Source organism: Gorilla gorilla, chromosome 8 (genome assembly GCF_029281585.2).
Source record: "Gorilla gorilla gorilla isolate KB3781 chromosome 8, NHGRI_mGorGor1-v2.1_pri, whole genome shotgun sequence".
In the NCBI taxonomy this organism is placed as follows: Eukaryota; Metazoa; Chordata; class Mammalia; order Primates; family Hominidae; genus Gorilla; species Gorilla gorilla.
Window position 1 is genome coordinate 70,287,776 of NC_073232.2, and position 12,400 is coordinate 70,300,175.

Consider the following 12,400-nt stretch of genomic DNA (forward strand, 5'->3'; position numbering starts at 1 on the left):
TAAGAATATAGGCCAGGCATGGTGGCTCATGCCTGTAATCCCAGCACTTTGGGAGGCCGAGGTGGGTGGATCACCTGAGGTCAGTTGTTCAAGACCAGCCTGACCAACATGGTGAAACTCCATCTCTATTAAAAAATACAAAAATTAGCCAGGCATGGTGGCAAGTGCCTGTAATCCCAGCTACTCAGGAGACTGAGGCAGAAGAACTGCTTGAACCCGGGAGGCGGAGGTTGCAGTGAGCCAAGATAAAGTGGAAGCATTTATTATGTATTTATATGCCAGGAATTAATGTGAAGCACTTTACTATCTTATCCAATCTTCAGGATAGATCTTCAGTTCTCATGACCACAAAAGACCAAGGTTCAGACAGGAGAAGAGACGTGGCCCGGCAGTGTGTCCCTAGAGCCTATGATCTTGCCACTAGGTTACAGTGCTTCCAGGTAGCACATGGTATGAGATTTTGCTTTAAACAAACCAATAAAAAACACAGGCAAAAAAGGCGTAAACTATTAAAAAGTGAAAGAAACATTAAGAGAACCTTAACCAAATAACTAAAAATATTATGGAAAAGTTATTGAATTCATGAGCAAATTTACTCTAACTCTAGATTTTCATTGAGGGGTAGGTTGTATTACTCATGATGAATAAAACATGTTCATTTTAAGTGTGTTAACATAAATATCATTAATATGGCTTATCATATTTAAATGTTCACTTAAAGCAATCCAGTTAAAGTTCTGCATATCATACAATTTTATACCTTGCTAGTTGATTGCAAAGTAAATAGTTATCCAAATAAAAACAGTAAAACGTGATGTTTTTCACTGGTTGATGCTATTGTGAGGTGAGCATTTGATATATACAAACAGATGATAATAACAGATTGCTTACTTCTTTCATCAGTATATAAAGGTGGCTTCAGGATAGAATAGTATTAAAGGCAAAGAAGAATTTGAAATTTAACGTCAACTGAGTGATGCATTAAGATAAAAACAGAGACAACAGGGGCATCCTGGTGAATACTGATTTTAACAAAGCAGATTCAGAGAAACTATTAGTTTAAAAAATCTTCAATTAAATCTCTATAATCCAGGGCTTTGCAATAAATATGTAAATAAATCCCCAGATATCCATGCTAGAAGTTTAAAAGAAATGCTAGCTGATAATTAAAGAAATATAGCTTTTCCTTAGCTTTGCAGTAATCTAGAAACAAAGAATGTTTCTAATACTTAGACAGCCACTGCAAAGCACCTTACAAAGAGAGACGTGTAAGGATGACTCGATTCACTGGCAGCCCTGGGCTTGTCCACAGTACCCCCAAAATGAACAGTAACTCCACTGTGTAAATGCTCATGAACAAAGTATTACAGGACTTTTCCAGTTTAAACATACCATATTTTCTTTCAGACAATTCTTCAATTGTTTACGTAGATAAGTGATGCAACCATTCCATTTCTCTGAAAATTGAGCAAAAGTTGATTCTCAGTAATAGGTCCCTATGTCAGAGCACCACTAACATATAATGACTTATATCCTATGTTTTACATCCTAACAGTCCATATCATTTTACTGCTTTCCAAATAATTTTTCCAAAGAACTTTTCCCTTTTTTGGTGGTTCTTACAATTAGTTTAATGGGAGACTAAAAGAGAAGTTTTAAAGTTTAGGTCCTCTTTTTAGCCTTTAAATTTCTGAAAAGCAGGAGGGCAGAAAAGATCAATCAAATTAAACACGACAAAAGGGAGACCACAATAAGGAGGTCTCCAGGGGTATTTTAGCAGACTTCCTAAAACATGTCTTAGCTGTGTGGAAATAAGACTTTAGAGTGGCCAGGTATGGTGGTGCAGGCGTGTAATCCTAGCATTTTGGGAGGCTGAGGAAAGCAGATCGCTTTGAGCTCAGGGCAGCATGGTGAAACCCCCATCTCTACCAAAAATACAAAAATTTGCCAGGCCTGATGGAGTGAACCTCTAGTCTCAGCTACTTGGGAGACTGAAGCGGGGGGATGGCTTGAGCACAAGAGGCAGAGGGTGCAGAGAGCAGAGGTAGCACCACTACACTCCAGCCTGGGCAAAAGAGCGAGACCCTGCCTCAAAAAACAAAACAACAACAACAACAACAACAAAACCTGCAAGGTACCTGGGGCCTCTTCTCCTTCACTGACTTCGGGTCTGCACTGGGGCAGCTGCATGGGCCTCCCGGGCCAGGAGGCCTCCTGGGCCAAGTCCCCATTGTACTACTACACGACTGGTGGCAGTATGACGCAGAGCTGCACCAGGAGCTGTGTTGCAAGATCGCTGCTGGCGGCTGAGGCTCACTGCCAGGCCTCACTGGTGGCTCGGGCCCATGAGCAAAGAGGTGCAGCTCTGAAGAGAATGAGGGAGACAATGCCAATGCTACCAGTGCCAACGATGTGGAAAAAGTGTGGCAGCTGCTGGAAAATGGCATGGATCCCTGTGCAGCTGACAAGGGCCGCACAGCTCTACACTCTGTCTCCTGCAATGGTAATAACCAGATTCTGGCTTGTACCAACCACAACTCTGTCATCATCATACTGCTGCGACGAGGGGCCTGGTGGATGCCCTGGACCAAGCTGGCCATATGCCTCCATACCTGGCCAAGTCGAAGCTGAACATCCTGCAGGAGGACCACTCCCAGTGCCTGGAAGCTGTGTGACTGGAGGTGAAGCAGATCATCCCAATGCTCAAGAAGTACCCGGTGCACCTATGGTGACGTGAACAACAGGAATGGCTGGACCACCTCTGCACCCACCTCCAGATGACCAGTACCAAAGAGCAGGTGGATGAAGTGCCCAACCTCCCAGCCAGCTCCACCTCCCTCAGTCTTTGGATACAGAGCATGGAGGAGGTTGCAACAGAGGCTCCCTGGTTTCCTGTCACTGCCCCCACTAGTCTCTAAGTACAAAGAAAAAGCCCAGCATCTGGGACTTGGAAGCTGCCCTCGTCAGGTGAGGAAATTGCCGTCACCCCCAGATGCTGTGGGGTAGAGATGCTCTCCCCACAGCCTCAGGGCTACTCCTAGTGCCACAGTCTCCAGCATCTCTGTGGACCGGGACGATAGCCCCCAGCTGCTTCCTCCGGCTCCTGTGGCACTAGGCCAGGCTCTACAGCCTCACTTCAGCTCCGCAGACCTGCACTGTCCTAGCAGACCTCGCTCACCCCATGGCCTCCATGGTGCCCTCACCAGGCCCTAGACCCTTCTCTATGTTCCTTCCCAGCCATGAGCTTGTTTCAGTCACTTGGTTTGGCCTACGTGGGCACCCTCTGGCCAAGGGGGCTGCCTTGGGGGCTGCTGGTTGGCCCTGTGCCTCTCATCAGAACTTAGATTTAGACATGTCACCAGACTTTCAAGGAAACACTGCAGTGGGTGTCTCTGGTTGGAAGAGAGGGTTGATGAGGGCTAGACCTTAAAAATACAAGTTTAAGAGGGACCCTAGACCTTAAAAATTCAAAGTTAAGAAGTACCCCAAAGCAAAAAATCCCAACTGTTTTTCTCCCAATCATTAAAACACCAGAGGGTGTAATGGTTTTGCAGTCTACTTGTAGTATTTTGCAGCCTAGCTGTATTAGGCTTATAAGTGGCCCCTCAATATGCCCATATCCTGATCCAGGAACCTGTGAACATTACCTTATATGGTAAAAGAAGCTTTGCAGATGTAATGAAGTTAAGGACCTTTGGCAGGGAAGATTATCCCGGCTTCTTTAGGTGGCAAGTTGATGTACTCACTGATCCTTGTAAGAGCAGAGCAGGTGATGGGAGAGTGGTGGGAGGTGTAGTGATGGAAGCGAGAAATTGGAGTCATTCAAGGAGGGCATCAAAAGTCGAGGAGTGCAGGCTGCCTCCAGAGCCAGGAAATGGATTCTCCCACAGAGCCTCCGAAGGCACTTGCCCTGCTCCCACCTTGACTCAGTGGGAGGGAATTTAGAATTCTGGCCTCCAGAACTGTGAGAGAATACATATATATTGTTTAAAGACACTAAGTGTGTGGCTCACGCCTGTAATCCCAGAACTTTGGGAGGCCAAGACAGGTGAATCACTAGGTCAGGAGACCGAGACCGTCCTGGCTAACACGATGAAACCCTACCTCTACTAAAAATACGAAACATTAGCCAGGTGTGGTGGCGGGTTCCTGTAGTCCCAGCTACTTGGGAGGCTGAGGCACGAGAATGGCATGAACCCACAAGGCGGAGCTTGCAACGAGCTGAGATTGCACCACTGCACTCCAGCCTGAGCGACAGAGCGAGACTCCATCTGAAAAATAATAATAATAATAATAATTTGTTGCAGCAGCAACAGGAAGCTAGTATTGCAGTGAAGCCTCAAAATCCACCTGAAGAAGGTTTCCCCATGACACATCACTTGGCTGTCTCCCTTGTCGCAGCCCTCACATTAAGCCCAAACGTTCAATATCCTTTGTAACATGGCCTGGCCCCAGTAGTGACTGGACAATGGTAGTCAATGGCTTTAAAATGGAATCTTTGACTTTCAAATTCAACGAAATCTTGAAAATTTTATCCACTGCAATGGCAAGTGGTCCGAGGTTTCCTATATTCAAGCTTTCACTTACCTCCGCTACTAACCTTACCTTTGTCAATCTTGCACTTCTTACCAGGCTCTTAACAAACCTGTTACCAGAAGGAAACTCATTAGCTGGTTCTGCAGCTAAACAGTCAGCCCTTAAGCCCCAACCCATACTACCTGTTTACCAGCTCAACAGCCCTCATACTCACAAGGAGAAAGCCTCAATCTTTCTTTGGCTGGGGCCACAAACAAGGAGGCCTGGTTCTTTCTAGACAATAAGCTCGTTTTGCCCATGTCCCAGAAAAATCCATACTCACTCACATTCACAGACTCTTTCACACCAGCTATCATCCTCTGCTTCAGTTTTTATAACCTCGCCTGCAGTCTCCTGCCATGGCCACCACCTTTCAACAACTCACGCAGGCCCGTACCATCTGCAAACAAGTTTCTTTCCAGGGAGCACTCAGACCACCCACTTAGCCCAGAAATCAAGCTAAAGGGCACCTTCCAGTGTTCAGAGGCCACTACAAACCTGGAAAATTGATTTCATTCATATGCCCCCTCTCAAGAAACATGACTATATCCTCACCCCTGTTGACCACTTTCAACAGGCAAATTGAAGCCTTTCCCACCACCACCAAGAGGGCAAAAGAGGTTACCTCAATCTTCCTCAACAAATTATCCCAAGGTTTGGACTGCCCACAACCAGTCTGGGCAGAGAGTGAGCTCCTGTCTCAAAACAACAACAGCAGCCACAACAACAAAAAGATAAAAAGAATATTGTAGATAAATGGGAGAATGTGTTCTTAGAACTCACCCACTCGAAACTCAAGGACATCAAATTGACAGTCTTGGTGACTTTCTAGGTAAAAATCTTCAAAATGAATATAAACAGATGAATTTTCCTGATTTGGATTGCTGAGAGTCCAGTCACAGTTTAGGTTTCTTGAGTAATTCCTGACTCCGTCATAGCCAGGAGAAGTAAAGTTTCCTTCAGGAGTATTTGGAAGAGACCCACCACACACTAAGAAAACAGAAGGCAACAGAAAGTAGTAGTAAGATTCAGGCCACAACAGAAGAGATAAACAATACAGGAACAGTAACTAAAACATCAACATTACTGCTTTGATTTGTTTTTCTAGATGCAATCAGGATTATGGGTAAAAGGCATGCAAATTATGGAAGTTTCTGCAAGTTTAAAAAGGAAAAATGTGCAAAAATCAACAACTTCTCTATCTTCCTGTTGGTGTAGATCAGGTGGCTGGGGTTTGGCTCTGTATCAATTTGTCCAAATATTGAGGCCCTGTGCTCATTAATATTTAATTTAGAGGAATCCCCAAATATAACGGTGGCAGGTCCTAATGGCTTGATTAGCAATTCTCCACTTGATCTAATAATTTAATTTAAATCAAACAGATAATAGGACCTTGGCCTACCAATGAATTTGCCCCCTTTTAATAAAGGAACAGATGCTTCTTGTACCAGTGAAATAACTTAGTGGGTTTTTTTAAATATTCACTCCCACTTCTAAATTTTAAAACCCTTAGATAATAGCACCAATCCAGGAAATAGGAGGATATTTATAATTAGAGGCCATATCTTGCTTAATTTTGAAATATTGTATATCAAATCAAACCTCCCATTTATTTTCACTGGAAATACGTATGTGAATAGACGACCAGAAACAATAAAGCCTGTTCTGTCCCCAGCAAAATTAATTACTCTCTGAAACTAAGTTACCTTCTAGGAGGTAGATGGTCTCTTTCAGCACCAAATAATGGACCAAGGAATATGGAACAGGTCACACCAATCCTCATGGTAACATGACTGAAACTGTGCTAGAAGCTCATCTAATGGCATTACAAGTTTTAAATTCACCATAGCAGCTTCTTCCTGAAATCAGAAAGCTTTTTTCTGTCTGCAGTAAGTTTTTGATCTGCTTATATGTGTTTGTCTTATGTCAAAGATTCCAAGTGAACTTTGATCACTAAAGGGAAAATGGATGGCTCTGCTGCCATTGGCAGTAGCTGGGGGGCATCTGCAATGCACCTGATTAAAATGAAGTACATTTACAACATCCCACTTTATCTGCATCTTCACTGGAGGTATAAGAAGCAGTGAAGCCTCCATACAGCCTAGATCCATCCGTGAAAAAAATGACTTTCATTGTGTTTCCTGAAGATTTAATCTCACTGCTTACATTCACACTACTACACAGTTTCTCTAGCTGGGGTGAGTTACTTCTAATGCCATTGAATACCTGTTGGAAAAAGAGTTTAACCTTCAGACACACAATCCATCTTACTGCATATTTCCTAGGAGGTGATATTCCCAGCCCAGACCCACTTCCTTCTATGGGAACCCTCCCCTAAAATGAATGACCTAACAATGCAGGTTTCTATCCCAGTGCCACAAGCCACTATGTTACCCTGAACACATTTTGTGACCTCAGGGTGATTTCACTAGAATGAAAGTATTGCAGTAATGTCTTCCTGCCATGTGGTGATAGATTAAAAGCTGCTATACAGTTTGGAACGGGAAACCGAGCTCCCAATGTAAAGGAGATAAGCCATCGTGCTTACAATGTGGTGTGCAGAGCTCACTGATGGGCAGTTTTTCTTAACAATGCATCAGGACTTTTGTTATTTGGAAAGGAAGCTTAAATGTTAGTTTCTGATGATTTGATGTATATAATAAAGCAGATGTTTTTATTTGAATTTTTATTTATTTATTTATTTATTTATTGAGATGCAGTTTTGCTCTTGTTGCCCAGGCTGGAGTGCGATGGCATGATCTCGGCTCACTGCAACCTCTGCCTCCCAGGTTCAAGCGATTCTCCTGCCTCACCCTCCCAAGTAGCTGGGATTGCAGGCATGCACCACTGTGCCCAGGTAATTTTGTATTTTTAGTAGAGATGGGGTTTCACCATGTTGGTCAGGCTGGTCTCGAACTCCTGACCTCAAGTGATCCACCTGCCTCGGCTTCCCAAAGTGCTGGGATTACAGGTGTGAGCCACCATGACCAGCAAGCAGATATTTTTAAATACCTTGAAAAGTAATTTGAAAAATCAATCTCCATATGCAATTAAACATAACAGTTCTTTCCTTATTAGTTATGGATTCAAAGCTTCAATTTTCTTACTCAGTTGAATTTTTAAGAATGGATTATTATTGACTCCAAAATATTAAATAATAACTGTAGTCATTCACATAGTTACAATAATTGGCAAACATTGTTCCAATGCTGTACAAAATAAAAAACATTTAGATGAAATAACTAAACAATAATTCATTGATTGAGTGATTGATATTCCAGTGTTTAAAAGGATTTGAATGACTCAAGATTAGAAATAATGACTCAGACTATGGCACTAAAAGTTATGCAGTAGGAGAATGCACTCCACAACAAAAGATGTCAGCTTTTAAAATTTACTATAATTAATTAAATTTAGCTGTCTGGGGGCTTCTGGTCTAAAGTGTCTTCCGGCTCACGGGACCAGAAGAAGAGTTTGCTATCATTTACTGAGCAGGCAAAAATGCCAGTCTTTGCTCATCATCTACTCAGTCTGTCTTATCCAATCAGCACAACACCCTCCCAGGCAGATAATAGTATCCCTGTTTTCCAGATTAAGATACCAGAATTCAGAAAGATGATGTAATTTGCTGAAGTTCAAATAACTAGTAATAATAGAACTGGGATTCAAACCATCCTTCTGATTCCAAACCGGGAAGCAGTGTATAAAGAAATAGATGAGGACAAATATTTCTATAACGCTGAAAACAGGAATGGGCATCACATTGCCAAAATCAAAAGGGATTAGAACCAACTGTAAGGTTAATGGGACATGTTGGAAACCGTGATCAATGGCTGTTATCCTGCCTCTGAGTCTGCCTTTGGCGTAGAATCACAATGACTGAATATGTTACAGTCATCCATTTATCACATGGACTTCTGCTGTTAGAAGCAACCAGAATGCAATTCCCATCATTGTCCTCTAATCCCTTTTGTACTCAGAAACTACAACTCTCAGAATACAAATGGATAGGCTGTAGGCACGTGAGATTTAGGACAGGCTATAAAATTTGCTATGAACGGGACAAAATCAGATATAGGTCATATTGTAGGTCACACCAGGTGGCATAGCTTTTCATTTTCTCTGTCTGTACAGACAGTCAGATAGGCAGGTGGGTTTGGAGAAATTTTAGGCTCAGACCAGCTGAATAAGGCATTAGCCACAAAGCAGTGCAATGAAAGTTAAAGCTGCCTCTGCACCAGCAGATCTTCTTTCTTCTTTACTCTTTTTTTTTCTTTCTTCTCCTTCTTCTTTTCTCTTTCTCCCTCTCCTTCTCAGTCTCCTCTTCCTTCTCTTTCTCCTTCTTCTTCTTCTTCTCCTTTTCTCCTTCTCCTTCTTTTTTTCTCCTTCCCCTTCTCCCTCTGTCTCCTTCTCTCTCTCCTTCTCCCTCTTCTTCTCCTCCTTCTCATCCTCCTTCTCCTTCTTCTCCCTCTTTCATCTTTCTTCTTCATTTTTTTGGCAAGTTCTCAATCAAATAGAGTGGGGGCAAAGGCCAACCCACATGCCCTTGTTTGGAGCAGAGCAAAGAGGAACCAAAATAAACATTGAACATATAAAAATATATTTTAGAGAAAGGAATGTGGACATTATGCTAAAGATTCAGAAAAAAATTAATTCTTAGAGTGATTTCTTGCTGGAGTTTTAACCTCCCCAAGAGAAAGACCTGTGGATATGACATTTGTAGGTTTGTAGGTTTCCCTATTTAAAGAGTCAAGGCACCCTCATGCATACAGAGATGCCAGTCATCCTTTCGGTAATTCATTCTTAAATATGAATGAATAGCCAAGGATCAGCAGATATTTAGGGAAGTGACTAATGTAAAAGGCAGAGACCAATATAAGTAAACAGGAGATAGGAACATGAAGAAAACTGACCCCAGATAAGCAACACAAAACTTCAAAATTATTAATATATTCATGGATATATTAATATAGTGAACATATAAAATATTTAAATATATATTTTTCAAAGAACAATGGTAAAATAAAGATAATTTCAGGTATATCATTTCTTAAAATATGTATTGCCCTTGCCCATTTCCTTGGGGAGTTACAAGAGGTTATGCCTCACAAAAGAGGAAATTAACCAAGAAAGGGATGTACATAGCAACACAAAGCCAGCTTTCTAGCCCAGGAGCAGAATGAAGGAACTTGCAAATCTGATGGCAAAGGGAAATTCTGAAATGACAGCTATCATCAGGCTTGCAGCTGATGGACAAAGGCTCAAGGAAGGATATTACTAAGGAAAAGAAATGTAACTGACATGTTTTACTACAGAAGGTGAAGATGCACACCTAGGGTGGAAAGGGTGTGGAGGAATTAGTGATCAATGCGTAAAACCCAAGAAAATGTAAAGAGGACACAATTATTATTATTCCTTGGGAAAACAAAAGCAAATGTTGCCATAGTACACTACTTGGCTCAGTTGTGAATGGTGTTTACATAATCATGGTAATGTCAACTGAATGACAATTTCAGCAAAAGCTGTGACATATGTATTTTGGGGGACTTTTGGGAAAGTATATAAACAGTGTATACCCCATGTGCATTTGTGGTGGCAGAGGGCTAATTCTCATCTTCCAGAGTAGGATGTGGATAGATAATGTCCAAAAAAAGCAAAGAGTAGTAGAATAGGAATATTATTTAGAAATAATGACATAAAACCCACCAGCAGTAGCTGCAAGAGTTATAGGTTGATAATTAAGGGATAGAGAGATGACAAGTAAGATCTGCTTTGGAATTTGTGGTTGTGGCTATAACTTTTATCTTTATTTGAGCTCCAAAACTATGACTGTTCGTATTCTCTTTCCTAAAGGACATGTGAATACTCTGCTTGTAAAATTCCTAATAATCATTATATTCAGTATGATTTAAACTATAAAAATAATTTCAAAGGTAAAAAACAACTGTTAGCATATATATCTAAATTTTAGTAATAGATGAGTAGAATTAAAAATATCTTTATATTTTTTATTTTCTGAACTCTCCAAATATTGCTCAATAAGCATCCATTTTATTTATAACCAGAAAAATAGACTAAAATTAGAATTCAAGTGGATTTATATCACATGATTACAAGTACCTAAAATATGCTTTGCCAAAAAGAGATGAGAAAATGCATCAAAATATGGTATAGTGGGAGTGGTTAGTATTTTTTCTACTTCATCTTTCTTTATATATATTCAATCAATAATAGGAAACAAAGTTTCTTTATAATAAACAACCTTAGTCCAAAATTTCCTGGCTCTCAAATAAAAGAAAACACACTTGGTTTCTTATTTTCAAGATCTGAAAGACAATAGTTCAGTCCTTCAGATATTAGAACTTGGAAATAAAATCTGAAGGTTGAATGAGATCATTTTAGGGCGATACAAAGTGGTCATAAGATACAAATATATTTCATATTTTTGAGATTCACTACCCAACAGTAGACAATTAAACTGAAAACAGAAGTGGCTTCTTATTAAAGGGATAATGATAGTACCTCTAACATCCATTCATTCAACAACTATTTATCTCTATTATATACAGGCATTGGGGATTCAGTGAGTCCCCAGCAGTGAATGAAACTATGGCTTGAGCTCAAGGAGCTTACATTCTAGTGGGGGAAGCAGACAATAAACTGATGAACAAATCAAAATGATGTATGGCAGCAGTTGTAAAGTGCTATAAAACAACACGGCAGAGAAGTGTCAGGCTAGGTTGGGGTCTGTAATATAAGGTACTTACACCCTGTGGATTAAAAGGCATTCAAGCAGAGACCTGAATGAAGTGAGGGTGTGGAGCAGGCTGCCATCTGAGCGGGGGCATTCCAGATGAAGACAACAGCTGGACAGGGAGCATCTCAGCACATTCAAGGAATGGAACGGAGGCCAGGTGCCTGGACCCCAGCGAGCAGAGAAGAGGGGAGTTTGAGATAACACAGACAGGTAGAAGAGGGAGGGGCAGCAGATAATGTTGGCCAGGTGGGCCACAGGTGCAATTTGGGATTTTCCTCTGAGTGAGATGAGAAGCCATTAGAGGATTTTCAAAGGGAGCAACATGATCTGATTGAGGTTTAAAACCATCACATGCTGCTGTGTTGAGAATGTAGGGAGATGAGAATGGAGGCAGGGGCACCAGGGGCAACTTATAAAATAATCCAAGTGAACGGTGGGGGTGGCAGTAGTAGATATAACAAGTAGTTTGTGAATATTTTTAAAGATACTTGCTTATAGATGCCATATAGGGTGTGAGAGGACTTGCTTGTAGATGCCGTACAGGGTGTGAGAGGAAGTATTCCAAAATAGACATCAAGATTTTTGACCCTAGCAACCAGAAGTTTGGAATTATTTACTGAGATAGCATATACTGCAGAAGGGGCAAGTTGGGTGGAGAAATGTACTAATATTAATCTACCTATCTACACACACATATGTATGTATAGCACTTCACAGTTAACAATCTATTTGTTATTCACACTCAGGGATCTCATTTGCTTTCTTTCACTGCAGGAAGCTGAGAGTGCTGAGGGCACATCTGAAACCACTGGAGGTTGGCGACATATAGGTCAGGTAGTAGTGCTCTCCCACCAGGAGTCCCTCTGCACCCCTGGAAAGAGCAGTCATTATGCAGGACAACCCATCTGCTCAGAACTTTCCGCGGTGGCTTGTGCTGTGACTGTGGTCCCATTCGTCTATGTGCTCCTGTAGGCTTAGCTTCCCACAGCCTCCCCGGTTTTGCCATTTGTCATTATCATTCACTCTTAAAATGTATTCTATCTATGACCCTCATGCATGGAGTGATAG

The 12,400-nt window shown here is 41.5% G+C and overlaps 2 pseudogenes across 1 annotated transcript in view; both read left to right on the forward strand.

Moving 5' to 3' along the window:
* The window catches only part of LOC101131975 (ras suppressor protein 1-like), a 125,605-nt pseudogene that overhangs the window by 70,868 nt on the left and 42,337 nt on the right, over nucleotides 1–12,400 (forward strand). The gene's annotated exons all lie outside the window — the stretch shown is intronic.
* On the forward strand, nucleotides 342–2,918 carry LOC115936017 (ankyrin repeat domain-containing protein 54-like; annotated as a pseudogene).